Here is a 6,552-nt window from a genome sequence, read left to right on the forward strand (position 1 = left end):
ACGATACAAACGAAACCACGTTATATTATAACTCGAACCACGTCTATTATAGACACTTGACACGTGAAATGATCACAACTATCACGAACTCTGAAACGAACTATCAAAAAACCGATTCTAAACAGTAACCCGTAGGTTACTTAAATACAAGACAACTTCGCCTCAGGCGAAGTTGTCTATAACTTCGCTCGTTGAACAAGTTCGCTGTTACACAAACAATTACATAAACATTATTACAGACTCGATTACAGACTTTATACATATGAACTACTGACATCTATGCACCAACAGACCTCCATCATAGGCATGTAGATTATCGCCATTAATACTAGTAAGGTTTAAGGTCATACCCAGTTTCCCAGACTAACACTGTTTTTAGATTGACATCTCACAAATACGGTTAAATGCTATAATAAAAACAATAGAGCCGCCTAGACAGGTGTACTTTGTTTCCGGTTAAGGCACACATGCTCATACCACTCGTAATATAACATCTCTCCTCTCAGTTTAATATATGGACTAGCAAAAGATGTGCCAGTATCACTCAGCTCTCAATATCACTCAGAAATACATATTAATCCATCAAGCTGCTTTGGCACAAATGCAAATCAAGAGGTCTTTAAAAGGGTTGTAACGGGGCCAGGTGTAAGGGTATGGAAGGGAAATATTTAAGTAGCTCAAACGATCCGACCCGGCTTATTACAAAACATCTAAATAAACGAAACAACTGTACAACTAACTGATTGATTATATACATATAAATAAGCAAACTATCAACATACTTATTTCACATTTTTTTTAACATAAACGAACTTCAACGAATGAACTACATAATACATAACTGAATATAAACAGACATCTTTTTGTCTTTTTCTCAATTTTTTTAAGCATAATAACGTGATGCTTAACAATGAGATAAATACAAATACAAAACAAAAGCAAATACAATTACAGATACAAATAAACCTAGTAAGCTGGATCGTCTCGTAACATAATGTCGGGGTTAAACAAACGAAAAATAAGTCCAAGAAATGTTTTCTAAGAGACCCAACCCCCCCCCCCCCCGTCCCTCACATTAACCACACCTCATATTTGTAATAATGAGGCCCCAATACCCACACTCACGCTCATCCAGACGAGGCTTAACCTAGTTGCCTCGATCACTTTTGCATTTTGCCAACTGTGATCCCGTAATCCATGAACATCAGTGAAAGCACTCAAATGACATGTGTGTACTATATATTATATGTGTATTATATATATTTGGGTCAACTCACACACGTACCGGAGGAATAGGGTTGACGATATAAACATGTGTACCTGTCCCCATGACTCGTTATCCCCGCCTAAACGACCCCATTTTCAACTTCTCGTAATAAAAACATTCGTGAGTAAGACTAATGAGACGTTGAAAACCAACCATGACCAGAAACCTATGACTTGGCATTAATGGCAATAATTAACAGTTAACAACTTTGGTTTCTGAACACTCTTCGAGGTACTATCGGGCTAAAAATTTTCAAATTTCCCCCATCCCCACACTTGAGGTTTACATTGTCCTCAATGTAAGAACACTTAACATTGTCCTCAAAGTTAAAAATGATAGAACGATTAATAAACAATTGAGGGACGGGGTTGAAATTGACTTTTTGACTATTAAGCAATTTTAAAATTTCGGGGCTCATGTGTGGCGGTTCTACTAACAATTATACAATTACACTTTTAACGTTTAAAGTAATAAAACAAAATTAAATTATGAAACTGTAATCACCTGATATGAACGTGACTGGAGAAGGACCAGTCGGCTCGTGAACTCTCAAAAACACTCGTGTACTCTCGTCTCATCCAATTACCATACTGACAATCGAACATGCAAAATCTCGAGATGTATAGAAGCAAGCTTCTCACAAGTGTAAGACATAGGTCTTTTAAGAGTTATTAAAATGAATATTTGTTTACTTTAAAACAATTACCGAGCCAAATTAAGCCGTTTCATAAAAAAAATCTGTTAAATTAGTTTAAAACCTTAAAAGACCTAACTCACTTTCGTAGGAATCACGATTGCATTTAGCGTATGCAACAAGCCCTTTAAACCCCCTGGTAGCCCGGGAGGACGAGTGGGGTCTCGTGAGGGTTTATAGTGAACTACACCCACAAAGTTCGGTTACAACAAAATATACAGATAAAATCATACACAGTAGCAATCAAAAGATATATGAACATATAAGCCCAACCAGTTACCCAAACATGATTCCCCAAAGTACGAAAAATAAACCGAATCAACATCCCGACACACCCAATAAAGCCGACAATCGATATTAACAACTAATAGAGCCCCTACACGACAGTATGTAACTAATTAACCCAAATAACCCGGCAACCCCACCAGAATTTGAAATTACCATAACAACCCGACAATCCCGCAAAATGATTAAACTAAACACGTACCTCAATGTCGACAATACAAATCGATAAAAAACTTTATGACGGTGGTACTGCGGACTCCGGAGATGACAATGGTGTTTATGGATATCGAGGACAGTGTACGGCAGTGGTAGGTGGTTGTGGTGGGATAGCGGTTGGCTGTGGTGATGATGGTGGTAGGTACGATGGTGTTGATGAGAGAGAGGGGTAGGATGCGGTGACTGGGGTTGGTGTTGTGGGGGTACGGCGGTGGTTAGATGGCTGGACGGAGATAGAGGATGGTGGTGATAAGGAGTTATAAGGCGACCGCGAGGGTGGTGGTGCTAGGTGGGAGTACGCCGGAGAAAGAAGAAGACGAGAGATGAAGGAGAGATCGGAGAAGAAGAAATAAAGAAAGAGAGAAGAAGAAGAAAATAATTATAAAGGTCCGGGTCGGCGGAGCTCCGTGAGCCATAACGGTACGCGATGGGTTACAATGGGGTTGGGAGCGTACCGCCACCCAATTTGGGCCAATTAGGGGTTTAACCCCATCGCGGTACGCGATGGGGTGTAATGCCAAGCCCATCGCGTACCGCGATTGGTTCAGAAATCAGTTTCGAAATTTTTGGAAAACGCACCTGTTTTGGCATCCCGACATCACCCTGGACATGTTCAAAATTGAAAATACCTATACATACCTGAAGTGACGCGTACTACACCAACGCTTACCGAACTTCTCAAATTTCCCATTCTTCAACATGCTTCCCCACACTTGGCATTTACTACACAGAACTCGAGACAACACTAATTACAAGACTCAATGAAATAAAAACAAAACTGGACAGACACTTACAAACCCCGGGTTGCCTCCCGTAAGCGTTGAATTTAAAGTCTACAGCTCGACAATGTCTCGAACTCAGTTATCTTCATAAACCGGTGAAGTCACAATAAAATTCACCGATTCCTTATCCAACTCGTGTATGTCCTTAATCTCCAAATATGGCTTCAGTCTATAGCCATTTACCACTTGCCTCAAATGATCATCAAAGTCTTCAATCTCGTACTGACCATGATTTCCAACCCTTACAATCAAATATGGGCCTGTCCACTTACTTTTCAACTTACCCGGGAAGAGTTTCATTCTCGTGTTGTACAACCACACTCGTTGACCAACTTCAAAATTATTTAACCGGATATTTGCATCATGAACTTTCTTCATTTTCGCCTTGTAAGCGGACGCGCAATCGTATGCCTCGTCTCTCAACTCCTCGATCTCGCACAAAGCCAATTTTCTCGCTTTACCTGCATCATCATAATCCATATTGACCTGTTTAGTAGACCAAAACGCTCTTTGTGCAATTTCAACCAGTAAATGGCAATCCTTTCCATACACAAGTCTATAAGTAGTGGTTCCAATTGGCGTTTTATAAGCGGTTCGGTAGGCCCATAAGGCATCGGTCAACTTGGTTGACCAATCCTTTCGGTCCGTCCGAACAGTTTTCTGTAAAATCTGTTTTATTTGCCTATTGGAAACCTCAACTTGTCCACTCGTTTGTGGATGGTAAGGAGTTGCAATCCTATGATCAACACCATATCGTTTAAGCAATTTCCCGAATTTAAAATTCTTAAAATGAGATCCCCCATCACTTATGATGGTTCAGGGGACTCCAAATCTCGAAAAAATATTACTTTGAACAAAATTGCAAACGACTATGTGATCATTCGTCCTAGTGGCTATCGCTTCAACCCATTTAGAAACATAATTGACGGCCACTAGGATATACAAATTACCATGTGAATTCGGAAACGGGCCCATGAAATCGATCCCCCAAACATCAAAAATGTCCACAACTAGGATCGGGTTCAAGGGCATCTCGTCCCGCTTAGAAATATTCCCGAGTTGTTGACACTTTAAACAGTGTGTTGCGAACTCGTGAGCATCCTTAAACAATGAAGGCCAAAAGAAACCACTAGTTAAAACTTTTTGAGCGGTTTTCTGGCCACTGAAATGACCACCACACGCAGACGAATGTGCGTGTTCCAAAACTGATCTGACATCCTCCTCGGGTATGCATCGTCTGATCATCTGATCTGCACCAATTTTAAACAAATCCGGATCGTCCCAGATGTACTGTTTAGCTTGGGACATAAATTGTTTCTTCTTTCTCCTTGCCAATGCTCTGGTAAATCACCTGCAACTTTAAAGTTAACAATATGAGCAAACCAAGAGTTTTGTGAAGCTGCCAGGATATGTTCATCCGGGAAGGACTCGTTAATGGGCCCATCTGAATTCCCATTTTCCACCATAATTCGGGACAAGTGATCTGCAACAACATTTTCACTCCCTTTCTTGTCCCGAATTTCTCGATCAAATTCCTGCAACAGCAAAACCCATCTGATAAGTCTCGGTTTTGCATCTTTTTTATCCATGAGGTACCTAACAGCAGAATGGTCAGAATATATAATAACTTTACTACCCCAAATATAAGACCGAAATTTATCTAGAGCATATACTACTGCTAGTAACTCCTTCTCGGTTGTGGTATAATTTAATTGAGCATCCGAGAGGGTTTTACTTGCATAATGTATAGCAACGGGTTTCTTGTCAACCCGTTGACCCAAAACAGCCCCGACCGCGTAATCACTTGCATCACACATTATTTCAAAAGGTAAACTCCGATCGGGTGATTGCAAGATCGGGGCTTAAACTAATTTCAATTTCAAAATGTCAAAGGCCTTAAAACATTCATCATTAAAGTCAAATGGGGCATCCTTAAGCAATAAATTACATAAGGGTTTGGTAATGTCACTAAAACCCTTAATAAACCGTCTATAAAACCCGGCATGCCCCAGAAAAGATCTAATGCCTTTAACATTGGTGGGATGAGGTAAAGTAGAAATGACTTGGACCTTAGCCCGGTCCACCTCGATCCCTCGACTCGAAACAATATGGCCCAATACAATTCCCTCTTGGACCATAAAATGGCCTTTTTCCCAACTAAGAACCAAATTCGTTTCGACACATCTTTTCAAAACTCTTTCGAGTTGGTTTAAACATGACTCGAAAGATGTGCCAATATTCGAAAAATCATCCATGAAAATTTCCAAAGACTCCCCCACCATATCTGAAAAGATACTCATCATGCACCTCTGAAAGGTGGCGGGGGAATTACATAACCCGAATGGCATTCTCCTAAATGCGAATGTGCCATACGGGCACGTAAACGTGGTCTTTTCCTAATCCTCAGGATGAATAGCTATCTGGCTGTACCCGGAATACCCATCTAAAAAACAATAAAATTTTTGACCAGATAGCTTTTCGACAATTTGATCGATAAACGGAAGCGGAAAATGATCTTTTGATGTTTCCGCGTTCAGTTTACGATAATCAATACAAAGGCGCCACCCGGTTACCGGCCGGGTGGCGACCTCGTTACCTGAGTCGTCCTTGACGACTTGGACGCCCGCCTTTTTCGGTACTGTCTGTGTCGGGCTCACCCACGTGCTGTCTGATATGGCAAAGATAATGCCAGCATCTAACCACTTCAGCACTTCCTTCTTCACTACTTCCCTCATGTTCGGGTTCAACCTCCGCTGAGCATCGTGCGCGGGTTTGACAGCCGGATCTGTTAAAATTTTGTGCATCACAATTGAGGGACTGATTCCCTTCAAATCCACTATCGTCCACCCGATTGCTTCTTTATTCGCAACCAGCACCTCCATCAAAGCATTTTCCTGTTCAACAGATAAGTTAGAAGCTATAATAACAGGCAATGTATTATTCTTACCAAGAAAAGCATATTTTAAATGCTTTGGGAGCTCTTTCAGCTCGACTTTCGGTGCTTCCTGCATTGACGGTTTCAACCCAGTATCAATCTTCTTGGGAAGCGGTTCCACCTGAACTGACCATGGTGGACGGTCTCCTTGCACAGCTGCGATCTCCATTTGTCTTTCCTCCTCTTCCAGCAACTCGTCTGTTTCCACCTGTAACCTGTCAAACAAAAAACACGTCTTCGCGGTGCCATCCAAACTGACGACAGAGTCGTATAGCGGAATGCACTCGTCAATGACATCGGCCATAAATCACTCGTCATCAACCGGAGAGTTATCTTCACGTGTGAAAACATTAATTCTCAGCTTACGGTTACC

Source organism: Bidens hawaiensis, unplaced genomic scaffold, assembly GCF_021521415.1.
Source record: "Bidens hawaiensis isolate Kalapana, Puna unplaced genomic scaffold, B.hawaiensis_p1.1 tig00000702_1, whole genome shotgun sequence".
In the NCBI taxonomy this organism is placed as follows: Eukaryota; Viridiplantae; Streptophyta; class Magnoliopsida; order Asterales; family Asteraceae; genus Bidens; species Bidens hawaiensis.